Source organism: Stegodyphus dumicola, chromosome 6 (genome assembly GCF_044657685.1).
Source record: "Stegodyphus dumicola isolate Sdum_Otavi_A_Nest chromosome 6, ASM4465768v1".
Taxonomy (NCBI): domain Eukaryota; kingdom Metazoa; phylum Arthropoda; class Arachnida; order Araneae; family Eresidae; genus Stegodyphus; species Stegodyphus dumicola.
The window spans coordinates 166842464-166869052 of NC_140773.1; the positions used below are offsets into that span (position 1 = coordinate 166842464).

General features: G+C 34.2%; 1 protein-coding gene across 5 annotated transcripts in view; it reads right to left on the minus strand.

Annotated features, from left to right (window-relative positions):
* LOC118193901 (leucine-rich repeat flightless-interacting protein 2-like) overlaps window positions 1–26589 on the minus strand; it is a 212760-nt gene that overhangs the window by 113275 nt on the left and 72896 nt on the right. Inside the window, exon 1 of one of the 5 annotated variants that reach the window (XM_085819150.1) lies at window positions 10222–10353. The exons of the other annotated variants lie outside the window; for them this stretch is intronic. The gene's annotated coding sequence lies outside the window, so the exon portion shown is untranslated. Of the gene's footprint in view, window positions 1–10221; window positions 10354–26589 lie in introns of those variants that run through there. 5 annotated transcript variants of the gene reach the window in all.

Consider the following 26589-nt stretch of genomic DNA (forward strand, 5'->3'; position numbering starts at 1 on the left):
TTTTAAAAAACACACACAACATTAATTATCCCTTCACCACCAGAATATTTTACAAATTATTTCAAGAACACATATAGCTACCAAACTTTAAAGGCCTGACTTTCATAATCTTTCTTCAGATTTCAGGGTTTAACCTACCTTATTACTATATAGATTATATATTTACTTTTATTTGTATGCTGCTGAAGTGCATACAAGCCTCAGCTGCGACTGCTCCTTTCAAATATTATTTCTTTTTGTTCTTTCATTTATTTATTCATTGTATTCTCCAAATTCTTTACGATACAGGCACATATATCAGATGTCACGGCTTTGACGTATAAAATTCATAATTAAACAGCAATTCTGAAATTTATGAAATGGGCATTTGGGTTTACCTTTACATCTACCAAAGCTACAATTCTTATATTAAATACTTCCACTACACTGCAGAAATATGCTGTGTCTTAACAAAGAAAAAATTTTACACCCAGACAAAACTTCATTAACAATGCCCGCACATTTTTGGCTACTTAATTTCATAATGGATTAAGATCTATGGTCTATGATCAGCGTATGGTTCTCACACTTAAGATTAACCTCCATCTAACGGTTTTTCACGAGGATTTATCAAAGACCAGATGCACGCAAACTCTAATGCTGATCCGAAAGCCTTCGTGATAGAAGACCAAACTTCGTGATAGAAACAGTACTGAGACAACATAAACACTTGTCAACTTGTGGACTGAAACAAAGCACCATCTGCGCAAATGTACGCCCAACTGCTGTTCATCACAAAGGAATGTAGAGGTAAATGTCTAGGTGAACATACAATATATACTTATATTTATAAATCCTGAGTTTAAATCTTTGGTAAATTAGATATCGATAGTAGATTATACTTAATTCAAAATATATATATATAACTGCTGTTATTAAGTTTCAAGCGGAGTACTGCATATTATTGCAGTTAATAATTAACATATTTACATATTTTATACAAGTACATGTCTCGTGTTTTATATAGTACAGTGTTCATATTTCCTTCGTTTAGAATTTTTATATCAAATAATAATTTTTTTTTCAAAACATTACATATTTTACCTTTTTCTGGATAAAATCAAGAACCACCATCAATAGTAAATAATATCCTCAACTATCTGTTTTAAATGATGAAATTAAAAACATTTACCCTCAAACAGTTTTATCTTTTCCTGCCCAATAAGATGGAACTTAATAGACTAAAGGCAAGAGGGGGTTATGGAATAAAAATCTTGGACATTATTTGTTCATATGACTATACGACAGGTTCAGCAAATACAGGGATAGAAATCAACTTCCCGGCAAACAGCACGAATTCTTCGAAAATCATACCGTGTTTCGAAAGTCAAGACCATATATTACAAGGTTATTTTTTATTTTACAGGCCTTGAAAAAAAGCTCGGTTCAGATAGATACGGAATTTTATCTGCTTATGTATTTATTCGACCATCAATTTGTCTTGCGCTTTTCGTAATTCTTATTCTAATTTGGCAACAGGTTATTACGATGGGTGTCAGCAATTTCGTTGTCTTAGATCTGTCACTTATTTTTGACTAACTTTTGACCTCTGAATCGATATATATGCAGAGATAGAAATATTCTTTCTATAGACAAATGGCTCATGTAGAATGTTTGGATCACTAGTTTTCGCGCCAGATCTTGGCGGCCAATTCGCCTACACCTAATGCTTCTCACGAGCTCTGCTGTCCCATGAACACAAAAAACAAGGATACTTAATACATCTGCGTTGCTTGCAAAGGATAAAGCAGACGATTTCAACGTCAATGCAGATCATCAATTGGTGCATATGATAGTGCAACTATTCAATGAATCTCTTTATGTCTTCATATTCTTCAAGCAAACAAACTGAAAGGGCTATTGGGACTGCACCAAGTAATTTCCATTGTGGAGAGGCCCACCAGCGGCCGAGCGGTAAAGTCGCTGAACACTGGTAGTTCGGTCCGAGGTTCGAATCCCGCGAACGGGCTGGCTGCATGGGCGTTTTCGTGGTTTTCCCCATGTGTAACGTGTATACGAGCCAGTTTCCCTTAGAAAGTCCTCCACGAAAGGCATCCCTCCCCTTAGGCAGATAGCCCTAGTGTGCTTTGCCATAATTGAATACACCACACCACCATTGTGGAGAAGGACACACTTCAAGCTCCGCTTTGAACTACCGGTAATGAATCGCCATCGAGTTGAGTTATAGGCTGAAATACCAAAATCTTCCCTTAAATCATGTACGTCATGATGGTACACAAATACATCATCAAATCGGAACTACTAAAGAAACGCACTTTCTCTTGATCGAAAGTAGGATAACATAGCTCCTTTTTCAAGCAAGTTTTTCTCGTGCATTCTTAATGATAACAGCTCTGAAACTTTTTTGCATAGTTCCAAATCATTCAATTCATGTCGGTCAAATTCCTTAAGAGCGGAATCATCTTCAATTTCAAAAGCTTTCGTTGTTGGGGACAATTCGTTATTCACCAGAATCGTATTTCTGCATTTCTATTCAGGGTAATTCTTAGAAAACTGGCACTAGGAGTTCAGCTGAGTGAGGTACTAGGGGTATAGCTAATGGTAAATTAACATATTCTATTTTACATTTGTTTTTCTCGTTACGGCCTGACGTTTTCACTATACAAAAGTAATAATCACTTGAGTGATCTTTGGGATCTCGCCAAATCATATAGGTACACCAAATGGAAATTTAGAACGTGTTTTCTTCATTCACATCCGTAAATTCTCGATACACTGCTTGCACACTTTGTGTGAGGGGCCCATGATTTATCTTAGTCACTAATTTTCATTTTAAAATACGCAAAGTACACTGACTATACATATAAATAAAAACACTAAATACTGCTAACCTTGTACACAAACAAGAACTTTGTCTCAGTCGGAATGCGCTTCACTATAACAAAGCGAGACACAGCATCTCATTACAGTATTTCAAGCGTAAGAGAACTAGTTTAGACAAGCATGCACCTGTCGCTGGTCTCCTATGGCGTCATTCACCTAGTCGGAGGGTTTATGTCAGTGGAACAATAGTACTTTTTATGATCCACGAAACGATGCCGCGGAGAATGTTCACATTCACATAAGGTGTAGAAAAAGAAAATTGACGTGGCAGAAGAAAACTAACTATAGTTTTGAAATCAGCATGCCTATTTAACTCTAAAACAACTCAAAAATCGAACTCAACAAAAAGTGTATTACAAATTGTTTCAAATTTTAAAGGATATATTTTAAATTCTTTCCCTAATTATTGTAAAAAAATAATATTACAAAAATACACATTATAAAGAGTTAAAAAATTTACAGATTTAGTAATATACTGCTTCTTAAAAAATCTACACATTTTTGTTCATGGTTTTTAAAATTATGTTTTATGCAACCTTTCTCTCCTCTTAGGCAGGATTCATAATGCTTTTAAATAAACCAGTTCCCCTCTAAATGAATGCCATTATTCAATTTTTTACTCTGTAATCTTACATAAAAAATACTCAACCAGTTACTGTTGAGTTTATTACATGCTGAATAGTAGTTTTTTAAAATCTTTTAGTGACTTCGTAAAAATTCTAATCAAACAAGGCTTATGAATTTATAGAATTAATTACGGTTTTCCAGAACTGGAGGCATAAAGAATCTGTCACACCCTCATAGGGAGTCAAATTCTGGATCTTCCGTCTGCTAGCCGGACGTGCTACCCTTTGCATCTAGATAACACATAGTGGGGAAAATTCCTTATATTCTCCTAACCAGGAAACCCTATAGCGAAATCCGAGTGATAAGGAATTGTCGTCCACTACATTTCAAATCGGGCGTCACTACTAGAGCTATTCAGGGTGTTTTGAAGCGGAATATGTGAAAAATTAACTATACCCTCGCTGGGATTCGGACTCCAAATCTTCCGATTGCTGTTCAGATGTACTACTATTTGTATGACAACAGCAAGCAGTAGGGAAGGCGAAGCTCCTTATAAAGGTAGAAAAAAAAAAAAAAAAAAAAAACATTTTATTAATAATAATAGAATGTAACGCCTTTTAAATAACTTATAAAACTTAAATAACGCTAATTTCGCATAAAATAATCAATATATTTTGTCAGGGCAAATTTCTTTCTTCATCTAAGATCATTTAATTACTGAAAATCACTTGAGAGTTAACTATCTTAAGAGAAAATGTTAATTTGTTTAATCACGGCAAAGCACTCGAGGGACCTTCGAGGCGGACTTTATACGAGAAAATAGCTAATTAAATGATCACGTATGGGAAATTTATGACAATAATCATGCAGGAAGCCCATTTGCCGGTATTTAAACTAGGTTCTAGCTACCGATACCCAATGTTATCTTACCTAACAGACCCTTGGAAAAAGTGTCTCCGTTAATGTTTTTTAAGAGGAGCTGGCGCATTCAGCTTAAATATAAGCGTACATTCAATGGCCATTCGACCGCAGACGAGAAAAAAGAAAAAAAGCATCGAAAACATTAAAGCCATTAGGTTTCAAATTTTATATAATACTTTAAAATCATTTACTCAAAATGACGAATATCTGATCTGATGCGAGATTTGAAAAGAAGTTTTGATGCTAATTATGGTAGATAAAATGATTTTCTATAAGAAACTGCATATATGCATATATGCTTCAAACTGCATACAATGCAGTTTAAACAGTTCCTTTATCCGCCAGTAATAAAAGATTTTTATTGCATCAATAGATTACTTAGAAGTATATGATAGCTTTATTATTTCATCGTAACCCACTTCCTTCTCATACAGCGGTTTTTCCGAAACCTTTGAAAAGTGATGCAACTGCGTCTGCATAGCGACCGCATATTTATGTATATTATGCATCGCATACTAAAGTTTGCGGCGTGAAGAATACCTTCAGAATTTCTTAAATTATGATCATTTTTCAAGGTAAATGGATGGATGGTTTCTGCCGGTTATATCATAAGCATTCATAAAACACTATGGTTTTTTTGAGGCGAACATCGGAAATCCGACATTAAGTTAAACAGGAAAATAAGAAGGAAAAATTATTATTATGCATTTATTCAATTGAATTTATGATATTCGTTTTGAGCTGAATGACTTAAGCGTTTCCTGCTTAAGGTATTCAGTGTCACGTGTCAACCATGAATGTGAAAGCTTCCGAAAGAGAACATCTTTCGATTCCGATAGAGAAAGAGCTATCACGACGACATGTAAACTATTTCAGAAACTTTTCTTTAATTATCTGCTTCGTATTTTGACTAAGGCAGATAACACGGAACAGCGCGCAACAGTTTGAATTTCATGTAAGTGCTCTTAAGACACACACACACAATATATATATATATATATATATATATATATATATATAAAATAAAGTAACAATAAAAATAAATAATAAAAATAACGCTATCTGAAATTAAAATAAAAATTCTAACAAAATTATTTAAAATATAGTTTTATTTCACGTTATTGTAAAAAAGAAAAAGGCAAAGAAAGGCCGAAAAGGCAACGAAAACATTAGGTTTCGAATTTTATATAATACTTTAATCACTTTCCCAGAATGACGAATGTTTGATTTGATAGGAGATTTGAAAAGAAAGTTTGGTATTAACTATGGTACACAAAAATGTAAGCTGTATAAGTAATTTTAAATGTCTACAAAATGAAGGCATGAAAGTGAATTTTAGTAGTGTAGTAGTATAACAATAATTGTATCTCATAAACTAGTAGATAAAAATAACTGGTTGATTTTCCCTCCTTTTTATGGGGCCACTACTAGGGCGGAAGAGGTGGTCATTTTATTATAAAGGCACCTAATAGGCGGCCACCGTTATCTCCTATGAAGGGACAGACAATTTACATCCTTCGGCGGAATTCAAAACTGGCCCTTCGGTACGGCAGTTAAAATCACTAGCCACTTTACTATTTGGGCAGCACTGGTTGAAAATTTTACGCTGAATTCTCATTTATGAATGGCAAAGAAATGCATGAATCCTGAAAAAATAAATCTTTCAAACGACACTATCTTCACAATCTCTGGTTAATTCATATTCAAGAACGCACTTCTACGGCGAAGATACTCACAGCTATTTGCTTTTTCACTGACATAAATGAAACCTCAAACGACGACGAATAATAATTAACTGACGACAAATAATGTTTATTCCAATTTCCTTTCCTTATACAATTGTTATTGATCCAATAATCATAGATGCTTCAATATAAAATTTTCATTTTAAGATTACTTGATTTAATTATTAATACTGCAATGTATTTTGTAGTAATTGACAAAACTGATAAATTTTATTTTTAGTTTACGGGGATAGATAATTTGTATACAATTTTTAAGTGACAAAATTTTCATACATCTACTAGCTGGTCAAACTTTCAGAATCTAATTTTTAAACAATTTCTTCTGTTGCTGAGCAACAGTTACATCATCCAAATATAGCGTTGCCACTTCAATAATTAATATAGTTACTTGTTAAATAACAAGATATTATAATACCCATTACATGCATTTCACAAGCATTCGCTTAAATGTTTACTGAAACATTCTTCTTATTAAAGCCTGGGCAGCCGGCATTAATCGTACATGTCAGTACTGAAGAAAAGATTTAGGTGGTGTGGTGTGGTGTGGTGGTGTATTTAATTATGGCAAAGCACACTAGGGCTATCTGCCTAAGGGAAGGGATGCCTTCGTGGAGGACTTTCTAAGGGAAACTGGCTCGTATACACGTTACACATGGGGAAAACCACGAAAACACCCATGCAGCCAGCCCGTTCGCGGGATTCGAACCTCGGACCGAACTACTAGTGTTCAGCGACTTTACCGCTCGGCCGCTGGTGGGCTAGAAAAGATTTAGAATCGCAAATTAATGAACGTGAGGTCCAATGTCTTTCATCGTATGATTCAGTCTCACTTATTCAGATCAGTCCCAGCAAATGTCATAAATGTACAAGAGAGATTCAAATGAAAAGATATCGTCTAGTGCAAACCTTTTTACGATATCAAAATATTAAAAAATCTTTGCCAAGTTAACATGGTACTCATTCTACTGAACTTACCTACCTTTGAATTATTCATTCATACAACACGCTCTGCTGTATCTGTTAACTCTCAAACATCTACCTTGAGATAACAGCCGAGTGGCTAAAACCACTGAGCAATGGAATTCGGCCTGGGTTCCAAATTCTGGCGATCATGATGTTTGGTTGTTTTCATAATTTTCTCTTCCACGGCGAATTTTCTTTTAAAAGTCTAAAAAAACATTCTTCTTGTTAATCGAATACCATTCGCGAATTTTTCGATTAAGCCATACTTTTCCATTATGGACGCTAAAAAGATCTCGTCGGACCTTACTCTTCCGAACAGCAACAAGGAGGCATTCAGAAGCAAGTTAACAGTAAGCAAAGGGTAACTGGGACCTAAACATTTTCAAAACACACATTTAAACATCCATTTACATAAACAAATATTACTATCACATCCTTTGCAGGAATAATACAAAAAATTACGTCAGAGATGTGTACTAAATCATGTAGATGAATCCGCCTACCTGTTAACTCTAAGAAAGTCCCCACATAAAGCAATGGAAATTACTAACTATCAGTCTAATATTATAAAAACAGGAACACAAATCCATAGTTGCAATGATGTCTGTAGCAGTACATGCTAACACAGTGTGCTTTCCATATACGTGTGTGTCAATTTCGAAGCACAGTCGCGATGGCTGAATGGTAGGGCGAGAAGTTGATACCAAACTAAATTCAGCCAATTATGATCTTTACTTTCAGATTTACAGGCTGTAGAGTCATTAGGTTAATTGGAAGCAGAAAAGATGAAAAATATGCAACCGCCTTCGCCGGGAATCGAACCACGGATCTCTGGAATACTGGCCCAGCGTGCTACCGTTACACCACGAAGACACGCTAGGGAAGTGGGAGAAATACCTTATATACTCCCCTTTTTAAAGGGCGACTAGGGTTTTAGGGGATCTAGTCGCCAAATCCTGGGTGCGGTGAATCATCATCCACAACCCTTTTAGTTCGGGCGCCACTTGTAGAGTCATTAGGTTAATTGGAAGCAGAAAAGATGAAAAATATGCAACCGCCTTCGCCGGGAATCGAACCACGGACCTCTGGAATACCCAGCGTGCTGCCGTTACACCACGAAGGCACGCTAGGGAAGTGGGAGAAATACCTTATAAGGCACGCTAGAACAATTCCTCGTAAACAACATACTCTTTAATCATAGCAATTACGATAGTTTCTTATATGCACGTTATATCATCTTAGAAAAAGGACAAAGGGAGGAGGGTAGCAAAACAGAGATGTCGGCAAGGCGGAAACCAGGGAAGGAATGCAGCAGAATGACGCAGAAATAAGATGTAGTTAGTTCGCCAGAGGTATTGACAATAGAAGAAGGTGCGATTCTAGAAATAAGCTATGATTGGTTAATATTAGTTTAAGTTACCCTTTTCCAGCTGCGTTACATAACGTCGAAGATCTTGAATTTGGGAGAAGAGATGAATTTAAGGGTAGATCACCATCTAAAATGTTAATTTTGGGGTCGCCAATTATTTTTTTAAAGCAGCTATTGTATTAATATAAAGGAATATATAAATTTTGATTTCCCTTTTGCTTTTGAAATTAACGTTTTAACATAAAAGAAAGTATAAATTTTATTTTTACTTTTGACTTTGAGTTTGATTATAAAAAAAGTTTTAATATGAAAGAAAGTATAAATTTTATTTTTTACATTTGATTTTTAAATTATCGCTTTAATACAAAATAACACATAAATATTTTGTTTACTTTTGATTCTGAGTTTGATTATAAAAGATAGTTTTAACCTAAAATAATATATTCTTTTATACGTTTTTCTCTTAATGTCTTCTTTTATATATATTAATTTGTCCAAATTTCAACAGTTTTTTTTTTTTTATTATTTTTACAATACTATGAGAATGACAGGGAATATTTTTTCTGAAATAAAAATATCGTCTAATTCGGTTCTTAACAAATATCTTAAATTAAGAAGAATTTCTTACTCATTTTAGTTTAGATTTTGTTTATGATAAAAAATTTTTTGGCTTAAAAGTAGACTAATATCTTTCTAATAATTGAGTAGTATTCTTAGCTGATGATCTAACTCTAACAAAATAACTTATTTGGTCTTTATTTGAAAAAAGACGAAACACTCTCCCTTAATTTGGTTATTGTTAATTGATAGTAGATTGGTTTGACCCCTAGACAAGTCTGCGATGAATGACAATAGTTACTTTTTCGGTACTTTGGATTTTGAATTTAATTTTTGAACTTTTCACGGTTAAAATATTTTTCCATACAGATTTTAAATTATTTTTACTACAACAAAAATCTAGATTACTTTGGATATCAATTAAGAAAGCTACTTAAAATACTTACTACAATTTTTCTAATAATTCATAGCTTTAATTATATATATGTATGTGTGAGTGTATGTGCGCGCGCTTTCCATATATATATGTGTGTGTATAGAACACACATATATATATTTATAGCACATCTTTCAATATGTATGCCATTATCGGTCAACAATTCTAGTTTTCTTAATTAAAGTATTTATGGATGCATGACGAAGTCGTAACAGGTTAAAACTAACACAGACGCACTGAATTTGTGCCAGATAATTGTAATATTTAAACCCAATTATGAATGGTGAGTTCGCGCCTCTCATATCCACTGTTCGAGACAAATTTGAATGAATATTTGGTGTCTCATATTTAATGTTTCTGTAGCAAATATTTTAATTTACAGTTACTATTGGCTCCCCTAAATATCAAAAATTATATTTTACAGATCCTTTATTACGAAACAGATTTCAAAATATATTACTCTCCGTTCCCCCTCCATGGCCACAACATACAGACTACGATAATTTGCATGCTGTTCCATGCATACGAAGATACAAAATGACATTATTAAATGGATTTCATTTTTCCGTAAAAAAATTTAAGACTTTCACATTAAATCAATTTCTCTGCTCTTAAAATCTAAAATTTGTTTCGTATTTATAAGAACGAAAACAATAATTATATATATTTTACAACAAAAATTCAAATTTTAATGTTTCGCTTGCAGCACTTTAAATTATTTATAAATTTATTCCTTTAATTAACAGTTTCGAATACTTAATATGTTAACGAATACTTACGGCAGTAGGATCGAAAGCTCTTAAAATTCCTAAAAAGATTTCAGTTTTGTTCACGAAGTTTAAACAACATAATCACATCGTATAGGTACCCACGAATATCTGTAAAATCAATCGCTATTAATCTTTATGAAGTTCGACTTTGTTTTACGCTCTTTCATATGAAACAACACTCAGTCTAATCTTCTATCTTATCACTTCCTAGTTATGCATACACTGTCGACAGATAGTGTCTGTCAATATACTTGTATAAGGCAACACCCATAAACACATTAAACGAATTTCCACACTTACATAGCAGGTTTTAGTTTTCCATAAATATGATAAGATTAAAATTTTATTTAATTAAAATGATTTAAAGAAAATTTTAAAGATTAAATAATATTATTATTTTCACCCCCACTCCTCTAAGTTAACTATCCATGATTTCAGACGATTCCCCCCCCCCCGAAATGGTCATCATAGAGGGTTTAATCATTGAATCTGACAAATTACGATTGCATATTATCATAATTACAGATTCATTTCATCTGTCAATTTAAACAAAGGTAATTTAAAAATACTGTGCACGTCTAGTACGTAAATAGCCCGTTAAAACTGTGATTAATACGTACGTAAACTAAAAAAAAATCTGAAAGGTTTCAAATTTTAAATTGCGTCCAAAGGGACCTTTTTTTTAACATTTTGTGTGTTAGCTTTATTTATTAAATATCATGCTCTTCACACTTAAACCATAAAATTCAGTTCAAGAGCAATATTGAAAAATAATTTTAAATTGAGCATATCTTTAGAATTTCCGATACACAGTCTCACGCGCGGGAGACAAAACTGTTTTTTTTTTTTTTTTTTTTCTTTACAACGTTGCCATTGCTCGTTTTGAAATCCTCGAGTTTGTTAACCAAAAATTCGCTAAGGTTTCACAAAATATGAAATAGATAATAAAAAAAATTCCAAATTTGGGCTTCCAGATGATCATATTCGCAGTAGGATTACATCATTCAAAATTGGATGGCTCTAGGTACCGTCTTTTTATCACAATGCGAGAAACATACATGCATTTATGCAGATTCTTCATGATTTAATTTCTTCAAATATAACACAGGGCGATAATATTTGGTGGCAACAGTTTGAAAAGTGAAGCAGACATCCAGAGTGATTAGACGCAAAACGAAAACAATAGTCCCTCAGGGACAAAGCCTTTTTAATTTAACTTGACGCATTTTTTTTTCAGTTTGTGCCAAGATTAATTCACTTGGCGAACTTCTTAATATATCGCAACCTATTTTCCTTTCCTTTTTTTTATTACAGTCAAAAGTCGTTAATACGGACACCCATAATCCGGAATGATCTATAATCCGGACCTCAAAGCTACAAACCTTCTGCAATGCGTCGACACATGCGCGTAATACCTTTACGCATGCACGTATGCGTGTACGCATGCACGTTTAATGTATAACGGACGGTATAAGCTAAGCTAAAATTATCTAATTACCTATTTCAGTTAATGTTGCAGATTGCGTTGTTCCTTAATCTTCGAATTGGATCCGGCTTATTATTTTTTGCAGACTGTTAGGGCAATTTTATAAAAGTAAGTTGGAGCCTTAGATTTTATCAAATAGAATTTCCGATACTGGATCTACAAAGGGAAAGCATGTTTCGATGCCTATTAAACAGAAAGTGGAATTGCTGCAAAAATGGATAAAGGCTCCTTTGTTTCTCTAACCATTCCGAAATCTGTTTATCAATTTCCCGCTGCTCTGCGCGGCTGGGGGAGGGAAGAAACGTCGGCGGCGATAAAGAGATAATTAACAAATATGTACCAAATTCAATTTACATTGAGGAGCTAAAAATTTTGAGACCTAATTTTTTTAAAAACTATTTCTGCGATTTTTACAAAACTTGGCAGTTTGGCATAATTTGAGTCGTAGAATCAAAATAGGAAAAAACAATTGGCAGGTCATTTCAGAAAAAGTCCGATTTTGTGTCAAAATACCTATATTAGAACAATTTAAACAAATTTAAATTAAAATTCTAAACAAATACGTATAAAAGTAAAAAAGTAGAAAAGCAAATTTAAATTCTAAAAAAAGGAAAAAAGCCAAAATAATTTAAAATAATTTAAAAATATGCAAACATGTAAAAGATTTAATTCTCGAACTAATCTACAATATCATTTAAATTCAGAAGCATAAGAAAATCAAGTGTAAAATCTAAGAACAATGTTATATATAAATCTAATACATATCCCAAGCCGCGCTTTCGAGACATTAAAAATGCAATTTGAATTTCGTCAATCGGACCAGTAGAAAGAGAGATAGAAAACTGTCCCCCCCACTTTTTTTTTTTTTTTTTTCAGTGTACATAAAAACATTGCAAACGTTCGTCACTCTACAAGTAACGATATTACAGAATATTTTCCTGGAAGCTTCTCCAGGGAAACTTAATTTGTATTCGTATTACACATAGAGAAATCTGTAAAAACACTTTGGAACAAGAATGTCCATTGGGATTCAAATCTTTGTGGAATTATTACTGTTCAGCAGTCTTTTTTTAATCAGACCCAACAGTCGAAAAATGTTGCGTTATGCACCCTTATTTAACACGACAAAAGATTGCATTAACTGCCTTTCTAATATAATTTTTAAATTAGAATTACATTTCGATAAATTGCACTATAAGCTATTTCTACTTCGAATAGTATGCTGGTAAATAATTCTACACTATTCTCTTGCAACATTACCACGAAATCAGGCAGATTCTCGCGCCCCATTTTATCTAATAAATCTTAACCGTACACCCTCAGCCAGCCATGCACAATCGAGTAACACAAAATCAATCGCGATAGGCTAAAATTACGTAAAATTTATATATATAACTGCAAAATACAAACAAACATGTAATGGATTTGTTTTTAATTTCTTTAACACTGTGATCCTGAGGCATTAAGAAATTTCTAAACAAAAGATTTATCCACTGCATCATGCTGCAAATGTACATTTCCCACTGACACATGTGGGGCAAATCGAATCAATCAACTTTTTCTTTTCGATATTTAAATTCTACTTAAGCAAAGGATGGAAAAAATACTGAAGTTCAATGCACTCTCTGACAGAACATTACCTTCAAAAATACCGTCTACAACGTATAAAAGGAAGTAAAATGATATTTAATCATACAGAAACAATAGAAAGTCTTTCAGATGTTATATTTACCATTACAAAATTCAGAAGTGACGTATAAAATGTTTAGTAATGAGACTTAAATAGGATAGTTAATTAAATTTTTTAAACAGTTTTACGGTGAAATTTATTGCATCTGATTAAAACATCAACAGTAATTAATTAATTCATTAGCAACTGTGTCAAAACATAGTTTCCTACAAATGTACTTCTACATATACACAACGGTAGTTTTAGCGCATATACACAACAGTTGCATGCTGATCTAATATTATGTATGATTTAAAAAAAAAAAAAAAAAAAAAAGCTAAAATATCCTCACATGAATTGTAAAAAGTTAATCTTTTAAAAAAATTAATACTGTAGACCAAAAATATAAATAAAGGAATTAAAAATAATTGCAAGGTTATACAAAAAAATAAAAAAAACGAAAATGTTGAAATGAAAGAAAAAAAAAAACTGCAAATAAAAACAAAAAGCAATTAAAAGTATTAGGCTATTTTACTACAATACTCAAGTACGTGACTTTATAATACATAGTGCAGCATTATTTAGAGAATGAGATTAATAGTATTTTGTGCACTTTTATATGCGTTCACATGCAACTTTCACATACACTTTTTTACACTTAATACATATACCTGAATCTATTTCCCGAGTTAAATCTACATTAACGTACTGTTAATATTAAATGCTTGGTAAATGTTTTCACTGTATATACTGATACTGCTTTCCATATGACACTGAATTGTGCTATTTTTTAGATTATTCTGTTTTTTGCCGCAATTCTAAATTCGAAAGTGAGAAATACCGTAATATAATAAAAATGTTATTAAAACTGTAAATAGTTTTAATCATAAACCATCGGGATATAATAGCCTGGATGAAATTGAGAATTTTAGAATAAGCTGCTTCTACACTGAGTATTTTCAAAGTTCAATTCCTTTAATCAATCTAACTTTGTTCTTTAAATATTCGTCTGAGGTCTTTAAATATGGAGCCTAGTCAACTATCATAGCCTCAATATTCTGCTTTGCTTAAGCCCGGTTTTGAATATACGAATCTTCTTCATCGATATATTGCATCTGTTGCTGAAAGTGAACATTACTACAGCCTTCCGTGTTAAAGTCAATCTTTTTTGAAGAAATATATTCATCGGAAACTAACATGGACACTTCCAGCTTGGAATCTACACTGGTGTGCAAAAATTAAGGACGAGACGGTTTTTTCAATATAACTTTGTACAAAAGCTTTCCAAATCAACACATTTAATACCGTAAGATCCTCAATGCGTAAGGACATGAGTAATGTAAGCAACACTTACTAAAAGAGAAATCAGAGGGATAAAAAGAAGCTTTATTGAAAAAGTAGCATGGAGCGCAATGCGACTGAAGGCCGAAACATCCCTGTGATGGGTGTCCAGCAAGAAACATCCGGTCTTTAATAGGGGATATGATCTCCCCTGACTGCTAGATAGGTTTCACAGCGCCTGCCCATGCTGAGAATGAGGGTGTCAATGAGTTGTTGAGGCATTGCTGGCCATTCGTCTTGCAGCGCCAATCGAAGCTCCGGAATCGTTACTGGCGGTAAGGTACGAGCTGCCAAGCGTCTGCCTAAAAAATCCCATACATGCTCAATGGGATTGAGATCCGGATATCGTGCCGGCCAATCCATACGTTCAATATCCTCACTCTCTAAGAGCTGTTCGGCAGCTACTGTGCGATGACATGGTGCATTGTCGTCCATGAAAAGGAACTGCGGACCCATAGCGCCTCTAAAAAGACGCACATATGGAAGAAGAATCTCGTTACAATAACGGGTTCCGTTGACTGAACCTGCGTCGAAGATGTGAAGGTCTGTACGACTACCAAGCATGATGCCTCCCCAAACGAAAACACCGCCACCTCCATACCTGTCCCTTTCAATGATGTTCGAGGGATGATTGCGGCTTCCCCGCTCTCTCCAGATGAGTATGCGATGAGAATCGCTACTCAGACTGAATCTGCTCTCATCTGTAAAGAGTACTCGTCCCCATTCATTGTCTCTCCAATTCCGGTGTTTCCGGCACCACAGAGAACGCCTTCTCCGATGGGCAGTCGTTAGAGGTATACACCGTACAGGGCGTCGTGCAAACAGACCACCACCAGCAGTCTTCTGGCCACGGTAAAACGCGATATCGGTCGTCCAGTCGCCTGTGTCGTGTGTCTAGCGATTTCTCCCGCTGTCTGCCGCCTGTATCTTCTGGCCTGTAAGGCAATATACCGGTCATCTGCGGGTGTGGTTCCTCGTGGACGACCACTACTAAACCCCCCGGATAGCTGTTCCTGTAGTGTGAAATTGTCTCCAAAGTCGTGAAACGATGCTGTGAGCAATTCCGAACTCTGCAGCCACACTTGTCACACTGCGGCCTTCCTCCAACTTCCCAATGATTCGACCTCGGGTAAAAGCATCCAGATGTCGTCTAACAGATTGATTAGTCGCCATTTCTCGCTGAGGCAGCAACTCGGTGTGATTTTAACTGCTATACGGCGTGCAATCTCTTTGCCAGAAATACTGATCTTACACCGAAAACATGCTTTATACTACTCAGACACTCCCCCATTACGTCTACCTGCATATCTGCGCATGTTCTACCGTACATCACCTTACTTAATCTCCTGATTGGTTTTTTGTCCGCTCTGCCTCTTCGTTCAGCTGATATGCTAATTTTTCGACTTCGTCCTTAATTTTTGCACACCAGTGTATTTTATACTACATACTAATAGAGGAAAAGCCGTCAGTAGAATATCATCAGCCAACTCTTTTCTCTGACAGTGTTGATGCTTTAAACTCTAAATTAAATATGACGATAGTCAATGGACAGTTACACTAGTTTTGACAGAAAAACAACTACATAACTGGAATGTGATTGCACATATTTCCCATATTTATTATTTTCGGATTTTAAAAATTCTTGAAGTGAGAAATTTGATTACTCAAGCTTATTACACTCATGTCCACAAATTAAGGATAATGAAAAATAAGGCAAAGGAAGAGTTAGGAGCAAAAATTTGACTTATTTGTAAAGCTTATTTATTAAAAAAAAAAGGTAAAAAATTAGCGATTTTCTCCCTAGAGCAAATTAAAAAAAAAAAAAAAAAAAAAAAAAACTATTTACAAAAAACCAATAAAAAACCAATATTACATGGTTGGTATGATTGTTAATACATTGTATGTCTCCCAGACGATGCAATACAGTCCGTACAATGCCTAGGCATGCTGAGTATCAAATTATCGATCTGATCTTGGGGGATATTACACCACTCAAAAAGCAATGCTCTCCGAAGTTCCGGTAGATATATAGGAGGAGGTTGACGGGCTGCAACTCGTCGGCCAAGCATGTCCCACACGTGCTCTACTGGATTCAAGTCCGGTGAGAATGCTGGCCAGTCCATACGGGTGTTTTCCTCCGATTGAAGGCATTCGCTTGCGATGTTTGCACGGTGAGGACGAACGTTGTCATCCATAAACACAAATTGTGCACCCATGGCGCCCCGAAACAAACGTGCATGTTGTTCCAGAATGACGTCCCGATAGATTTGGCTTGTCATAGTTCCAATTTGAACATGCAGTCAGTTCTAGAACCCAGAATAATTCCACCCCAAACGAGCACTCCTGCACCACCATAACGGTGTCGTTCAATGATGTTTTCTTGGTGGTAACGGGTACCTGGAGCTCTCCATATGAAAGTCCGGCGAGAATCAGACCGCAAGATCAACCTGGACTCGTCAGAAAACATCACACAAGCCCACTGTGGCGGTGTCCACAATGCATGCTCTCTACTTCAGGGAAACCGCAGGCGACAGTGAGTTACAGTAAGTGGAACGCATCTGACAGGTCTACGAGCATATAGATTAATCTGCTGTAAACGTCTGTACATGGTCTGCCTTGAAATTGTCGTACCAGTGGCTGAAGAGAGCTGCCGAGACAGGTCTGAGGCTGTGCTCCGCCTGCTTCTTTTGGCAGTAACTGCCAAATACCGGTCCTCATTCGGCGTTGTAACTCTGGGGCGACCTGTGCTGTAACGTCTACTCACATTACCATCATCTTGGAATCGTTGCCAAAGCCTGGAGATGACACTCTGGGCAATTCCAAGTTCGTCTGATACTTCCAGTTGGGTACGCCCACATTCCAGACGGCCGATAATTCTACCATGTAAAAAATCATCCAAATGCGTCCTTTGTGTCATAACTATTCGGTTATTGCACTGAAATGCTTATAAAGCGCCTGCGAACATTTTACTTCTTTGCCTGTAGTCATTATATATCACTCTCTTACACTCTCGTCATTATGACGTACCATCGGTGTCATCTGGTTACTTCCTGAAATTTGCATATGATTCTTGAAGATGTGTGTAGTGATTTTACAGGTGATACATTTATTTTAGAGTTCAATTTCCGCGTGACTCCGAATTATCCTTAATTTATGGACATGAGTGTATATCTGGCTTTCTGAGCTATATAAGTTCCTGAATCGCTCTTGTTTGAATATCATAGATTTTTTTTTCCCTTTTCAAAAATGTGAGTTTTCAAATTTATCAAAGGTGCGGCGAATACTCTTGCTGATGTTCTTAGTTATGCGAAAAATGCTGCGCCATTCGGATCTGCATTTCGTACATCTAGCTCTTCCATTAGTGTCATATAACAAATACCGATCTTGTTTTGCTTGACTTGCACCTCCATCAAGAAATCTGTCTGCAAGATATGTCACAAGAAGTGTCTCCTGTGCATTTACTTGTTTTACTAAAGGAAAATACTTAAAATGTCTCATTTTCATTCTGAATTCTCCTTTTCACTGCTCTGTGCTGGTGTTCAATGGGAATAAAAAGTAAGCACAGTGTAATACAGGTATTAAGTACAGTCAACAAGAATTCAGGCAAGAATATTACTTAGAAACACGCACAATAAAAGTTCCAACATATTTTGCATATTCCAATTTATTCCAACATGTAGCTGCAAAATTCTCTCATGCATCGAATAAATAGTAGCATAAGCATACTCGAAATAAGATACGGTAAAATATCACTAAAATAAAATCTACAATAATAGACATGAATAAATAAACTAAAACAATAAGTATTACGCTTAATTCTTTAGAGTGAAAATTTAACGTCTTAGAAGAGTGAGTGATCATCTTTCTCGCTCATTTTCGAATAAAAGAACCCGCATGATTTCTCCAAGACTAGAAATTTGCTACGCTTATCTTCGAGTAGCGGAGTTTCATTCCATAGCCTCGGAGGGAACGTCAATTTGCTCTCTCTGGTGTCGAGGCTTTTGACCAATATGGTGAACGCATGCATGTAGGTAGATGTTGTTGCACATTTCTTACTACCAGTTACTGGTTATTTATTACAAGTTTCAGATTATTCTCAAGTTCCAGCGGTTAATTAAGAAAATGATCGCGGGAAGCTGTGATTCATGGATTATCTTTCTTCTGCATCGTTAATTTACTTGATTTATGGCAAAGCAGATGAGGACTATCCTAATCTCTTTCCCTCCGTTTTTTACTTCTTTGTACGAAGTAAATAGGAAATATTGTAATCGGGAAAAATTTCGGATGTCATATTTCAACGAAAATATCCATTTTAACCGCTTTCAAATCCATCCGAACGATGTTTTTGCGTGACATGAATAAAGAGCCCCTTTTTTCCAAAATGGATTGTAAAATGGATTCGGAAGATATTTTTTCCCTGATGTCTCTACGTACGTATGTATGCATGTATGTATCTCGCAAAACTCAAGAGCGAAGAACATTGAAATTTTGTATATGGGACTGCTATAACATGTAGTAGTGCACTTCCTCTTTGGTTGCAATCGGCCACACCAAAAGTATATTTATAGCCACTCCGTTACCAGGCTCGGTGAGCTCAGCCTTTTATTCTTTATATGTTGGTTAAATGTGCAATTTTTGCTTTAAAAGCCATTGAATTATATTTGTTTTATGTGCTGGTTAAGGTTTAATGACTTTAATCTGCATGCAATAGTTGTAGAATTACCAAAGTTTAAAAGATGTTTAAGTACTACTAAGCCTTGACGAAGCTACTATTTATTTACATTTGAAACTCTTAGTAGAATAGTGAATTAAGTCAGTTTCTGCACCAAGTTCAGTGTCTTTTGTCGAGTGGGACCAAAAGTAAGCTTTCAGTTTTGTGCACCAAAAATAGGTCTTCCTGCCCGTTGGCCGAATTGCTTGTTTTTGCGCACAAACTCTAATTTGTAATCGTAAAAATGGCTTTTTGTTGTTAATGTTGTTTTAACTCTATTTGGCTTTTTATGTACAATAGAAATACAGAAAATACAGAAAAGTATTTCATAATTTTTAATGAACATGTTTTGAGATTTTATGTATTTTTGCCTTGCTGCAAAGTGAGAATTGAATTGATTGAAAGAAAAATTTTTCTAATGAAATTCGAGGATATAAGTTTAAATTAAATGCAGCAAAAAATGTGTATAATTTAATTGACCGTACACGGAAGTCATGTTGCGTCCATATCAGATTTTTTTTTTAACGAAGCCGAAGATCAGAAAACTGCACAACTTTGCACATTACGTTATAATTTTAATTTATAAAAGTGTTCATATAGTTTTTAAAGCATTGTTGTTTCAGGATTTTTATTTATTTATTTATTTATTTTGAGTGATACAACGAAAAGGTAACTAAGAGGTAGGTATGTGGTTTCATCTGAATAGCTTTCACTCTCAGGAAGAGCAACCGAAAAAGGGTTACCCAATTTTTCCGGATGACAAGGGACTATCTTTTAATAGAGTGTAAAGTCTTTCTGTCGCAGTTGGTGCCATTTTGCCCCTAGAGGGCGATCGGATGCCACTCATTATGAGTCAAATACGACTCTTTCGAATTTAAACATATTAGACATTCAAAGATTTACATAAAAAATAAAAAGCAATATATTTTACTACCAGATTGCGGATTGTGAGATCTGTCTTTTGAAATACCTAAATTTATTGACCTTATATTTATTGATGTATTACATCAATGAAAATTTGCATTGTGCGAAAAGATTTCTCTAAAATTGAAATTTCAATATAGTAACCAAAAAAGAGGAAAAAAAAAAAAAAAAAAAGAGCAGCATCAGAAATTTAATACAAAAATTAATATGAACCATTCAGTACATCCGAAATGAATATTTAACATTTTTCCTTAATGGTGTTTTAAAGCATCTAAGATGGGGGGGGGGATGTTTCAGCGCCTTTTATCTGAATCCTAACATGAAAAGTTAGTCGTTTTTTTATTTACAGATGCATAGTATCTTCTTTGTGTTATTTAAATATTTCATTTTCGAAAATTATGCGGACAAAAACAGACCTTTCTTATTTGTCATGAAAATAAACATGATCATATATTCTAAAACTGCTTTTGAATAATATCCCAGGAAGAAGTATTATCCGAAATTGCTCTGTCTCATTACTTCGAATAATTACGATTCTAACAATATACATTGGTCTTTAATTGGTATTTATTACTTACGACAAAGCAATTGAAGGTTATCTGTTTAAACGATGCACGCTTTTGTGGAGGACTTTTTAAGAGAAATTTGTTCGTAACGTTCAAGCAGCTATTTTGTTCATTGAGCGGAAATGAACATAAGATAAACTATTAAACTGTTATTGCTCCACGGCTTAGACAACTCAGCCACTGGTGGGAGGTGCAGAACTTTAAAATAAGGAAACAATCTCACTTCAAATATATTCAATTATTCAAATACGCTTATATCGGAATCTATTTGAAGTTTCAAATTTAGAATAAGAAAATCCCACTTTTTAGTAACAACTCCTGAAAAATTAAATAAATTAAATAAAAGAGAGCGGAAGAAGAAAGAGGGAAAGAAAGAAGACTGTATTTTATAAACATACATTCAATACGTATGTAGGTTTACGTTGCTCCGTTTTATGCTGATTCGCTATTTTAAAATTAATTTATAAAAATGTACAATTTCATTTTTTTGGGAGGGGGTATCAAAAGAAATTGACTGTTACTTTTTTATGAGAACAATAATTAAAAAAAATCATTACAGAACTGAACCACACATTATTAGGCCGTGGGCACGATACGTGTGTGACTGCATTGAGAGATGGAGGTGGGTGCTGAATACGATTCAGTGCAGCTGCGCCGCAATTTCCATTTACTCTCCAATCACCATACTGCATCGCATCGCTTCGCTTGCATTTTAGCTAACAGAGCCCCCGAATTTTAACCCGATTTTAGCCCCCGAAAAGCAGAAATTCAATTTTTGAAGAGAGGGAAAGACGACTCAGCACTTGGATCGATCCTGAAACACAATATACCATTCCCTTAAGTCAAACCATAATTATGGCAAAATCAATTATTCTTTTTTTACTTTATACAAAAAAGAATCGGGTAACACAACCGAATCTTTTGTGGCTAATCGAAGATGACTATCGATTCAAAAACCAAGTAACATTCACAGTTTGAAAATTGTTAGCGAGACAGCTAATACTGACAATAAAACTGCGGAGGAATTTCCACAAATTTTAAAGGAAATTGCCACTGATGGGAACTTTGCGCCACAAGTTGTGTTCAATATGGATAAAACTGGTTCACTTTGAAAAAGGGATACTATCCCTATCATGCATTTCACGAAACTAAAAATACGCTCCTGGATTTAAAGCATGAAAACAAAAACTCAACTTGCTGTTAGAAAGTAATGCAAAAGATGATTTTAAACTCAAGAATTTTGCTTGTGTATCATTCTGAAACACAACGGCCATTGAAACAAATGTACAAATCAAAACACACACATGCGCCCCATTAGAACAAAAATCCCGTTCGGTCAATACTATCATGATTTTGTTTGCAGAATGTCATTTTCAATCGATAATAGTTAATATATTGTTGTCTAGTTTAATTTCCAGTTTATTTTCCATAGCCTTTATCTGTTAATTTCCAAATTATCTTTCCTTATGAAATTAAAAAAACTCGGAAACCACATAAAAAATGCACATTTGAAACTTTTGCTTTCAGAAATTAGAATGTTTGGAATACAGTTTTCTGTTTCGTCACCCCACTCAATGTTAAATACTATCGCTGCGCTCTTCACCATGCACTGTATTGAAGTAAACAAAGCTCAGTCTGTTTATAATGAGCTTGAACCATTAGACATGGACTAGTCAATGGATCTATTGAATTATTCATCCACATAGTTCTTACTCCACAAAATAACATTTTCAATACTCCCCTTTACAAAGAGGGAAATGCACTCCAACTAAAGAGATCGTCGGACTCGGGACTATTTTCAGAAACATTTCATTCTTCTCTTCACTCAGCAAACAAGGAACGTAAAGGATGGAGGAATGTCACGAGCGACACTATGACGAGACAGGGTAGCGCTTCGGGTTAAATTTTACGACGTCCTCGTTGAAAAGAAGATTTCTATTTCAGGGCCACAGCTGCTTCGTACCCAATGTCAAAAGAAGTTACTAGAAGTTACAATAACAGCTTCGCAATATATTTATGGCGGTTTGAAACACTGCATATTTAGCAGGGGTCTTTAAAGGGAATGTGTGCACATTATAGCTTAAATTTGTAAATCATATGCCGATTACATTTTAAAAACGTATGAAATAAATTCTAACGAATATAGAAAGTTTGCTTTATTATTTTCATATCACCGGTTCTACACGATTATTATTACGATATCAGAAAAACAGAATTTCAACAAAAAATCTCTGAACGCACAAGACGGACTCCAAACGGTATGATAAATGTTTTATGATATTCATAAAATTAAACACTGAAAGAAACTGGAACCTGATCTTCAAATCACTGCAAAATAAAATGTTCATCTTCCAATTCAAAATTAGGCCCACTAGCGGCCGAGCGGTAAAGTCCCTGAACACTGGTAGTTCGGTCCGAGGTTCGAATCCCGCTAACGGGCTGGCTGCATGGGCGTTTTCGTGGTTTTCCCTATGTGTAACGTGTATACGAGCCAGTTTCCTTAGAAAGTCCTCCACGAAGGCATCCCTCCCCTTAGGCAGAAGTGTGCTTTGCCGTAATTAAATAAACCAAACCAAACCTATTCAAAATTAATGAAAAATATCCTTTTGCTCACATTAAGAATACACAATTTGTTCCTTATTCTTTATATAAAGAGATTAGGAAAATTTTCAGCAAAAATGTTATATCTTAAAAAAAAAAAAAAAAAAATTGCGGGGGGGGGGTACCATTTTGAACAAAAATCCCAAGTTTACAAAAAGCCAATATATATTCTGAACTATTAAATTGCATTTAAAAGTTAACAAGCAATTCTCATTAAAGAGAAGTTTTGCTAATTTTTATTGCATAGGCAATAAATATAAATAAATATAATAATATGCAATGGAATTACAGTTCATAAATTATGGTAAAATTTCTCGGCTAAAGAAAGGTGTCCTCAAACATTCTTTTAAAAGAAATTGCTTCAGATTTATATTACATATACGAAAAGTATGAAGACCATTTGTTAAGGCATTTTGAACAAAAATCCCAAGTTTACAAAAAGCCAATATATATTCTGAACTATTAAATTGCATTTAAAAGTTAACAAGCAATTCTCATTATAGAGCGGTTTTGCTAATTTTTATTGCATAGGCAATAAATATAAATAAATATAATAATATGCAATGGAACTACAGTTCATAAATTATGGTAAAATTTCTCGGCTAAAGAAAGGTGTCCTCAAACATTCTTTTAAAAGAAATTGCTTCAGATTTACATTACATATACGAAAAGTATGAAGACCATTTGTTAAGGCAGCCGATTTCAGGCATACTCACTAAGCAATTAATGTCTTTCTAAATTACACTTCTAGAATTAAAATTACAATGCTAAAGGCTATTTAACGTTTAGAAGCATAATTAAGTTCTAATAGGACATAGCTTTGTAATTTTAATTGAATATTCAAGGAAAACTTAATATATATATATATATTGTGTGTAGTGTTACATGTGTTTATATTTCTAATGTAAGAACTCAAATGTTTCTTCTCAAAGTAGCAATATTATATACCGTATTTCCCCCCCTCTAGCATTTTAGCGCCAGGTTTTGAAAATTTTTAAAATATTCGCATAATTTCCTCCTTCCTCAAAATCACCTAAATTTTAAAGTTGATTCGTCCACGAAGTGATTACTTTCGACTTACTAACAAAGACAAATCCCCGCAAACTATTTGCGAAGTTTACCCCGAACCTGTATCTTCTAAGTGCTGAACTTTAGGCCAGTCTAATATAAAGTGCCGTTTATATGAATTCCTAGCACATTCTCCTTCTCTAATTATTTATAAATGATTTGAGGCTTAAAGAGTAGCAAAGAGAATAATAAGAATGCGAGAGCTTCAAGTTTCAGGGAGGAACAGATGAAGATATATCTTATTAGACACTAATGTTAATATTACTACGTACGTAATCGTATTGCAATATAGATTTCTTTTAAAGAAATAATACTGCGACAGTTACCTATGGTGTAGCCATGACTGCTTTTAATTTTTTATGTTCTTCATCTAATTACATCTTTTGGAAGTTAAATTACTCGCATAATTTTCCCTTCTCGATTTTCGGACAGTATCATTAGTTAAAAAAATCTGATGTGTACACCACATGACTTCCTTGTACGGAATATTAAATTATACGCAATTTTTCTTGCATTTCGTTTAAACTTATTGGATTGAATTAAATCTACTTCGCCGACAGCGCATAAACCACAAAAGACTAAATGCATATTTAAAACTCACTCTATTTGTTTACCATAGCAACACTCGATAGGCGATAGGTTCACTTAACAGTATTATATTTCGTTCATATTATAACTCAGAATGCACAAAATTTATATCATTTAAAGAATTATCTAATCATTGCCACATGTTCTATTCAAATACTATAATAAAGCTAGAACGATGTATAAAAGAAATTAAGCAAACAAAACAAAAAAGAAAGTTTTTCACAGACGATTGAGTATTTCTCATTCAATTAATTCAGTTCTCACTTTGCGACAAGGCAAAAATACATAAAAACTCAAAATATCTGTATTAAAAATTACGAAGTAAATCTTAAACACTTATTTCCTCAAAAAAATTCCAGAAAGGATTAAGCATGATTTAATGCGCAGTAATAAAAATGAAAGCGTTATCTTTGTTTTTGCGAAGCTATGTTTCTCCAGATTGGCAACAAATCCACTACTCTGTTGTTTCAAATGTAAACAAGCAATGGCCGCCATCAAAAAAATTATTAGGCTTAGCGGCACTTACACAACTTTAAAATTGTTGATAATTCTAAAAATATTGCATTCAGATTTACTAAAGGCATAAAAACCTTAACCGGAAGATAACAACAACATAATTCAATCATTTTTAAAGCAAAAAATGTACAATTTACCAACATATAAGAGTAAAGAAACTGAGATCACTGAGCCGGGTAACAGAGTGGATATATATATATAGATATATTTATATACGTTTGGCGGGGCCGATTGCAACCAAAATATGAGGTGCACATCTACATGTTATAGTAGTCGTATATGCAAAATTTCAACGTTCTGAGGCTACTCATTTTTGAGTTATGCGAGATACGTACATACGTTCGTACAGACGTCACGAAACATTCTCTTCAGAATTCATTTTAAAGCAGTTTTATAATTTTTTTGGATGAAAAGAGTCTTTTATTCTGTCTTTACGTACAGATGTCACGCAAAAACATCGTTAAATTGCCTTAAAAAAAAAGCGGTTAAAATGAATATTTTCGTTGAAATATGCTGCCTGAAACTTTTCGCGATTACAATACTTCCTTTTTACTAAGGAGGAAATATGCAAAGAAATACGGTATATAACTTTATCTAAATAATTAAGAATTATTCATTTAATTTAATATTTCAGTTGGAAGAACATTCTTACCTAACCATTATCTTTATTTCAGGCAGCGGCGGAATCAATAACTAGAGATCTAAATAACGTAAAATTACAAATAATCATATCAGCTAATAACATCGCATCCATAAAATGTTAACGGAATTATGCAAATATTTGTTTTGCACATATATGTTCAATAATATTGTGTTGCTGCAGCCCATAAAATTACAAAATATGTGTGTGTATGTATTGCGATTTACCTCAGGTAAATAGCTAGAGTTAGAGATGCTTTGTAATTTT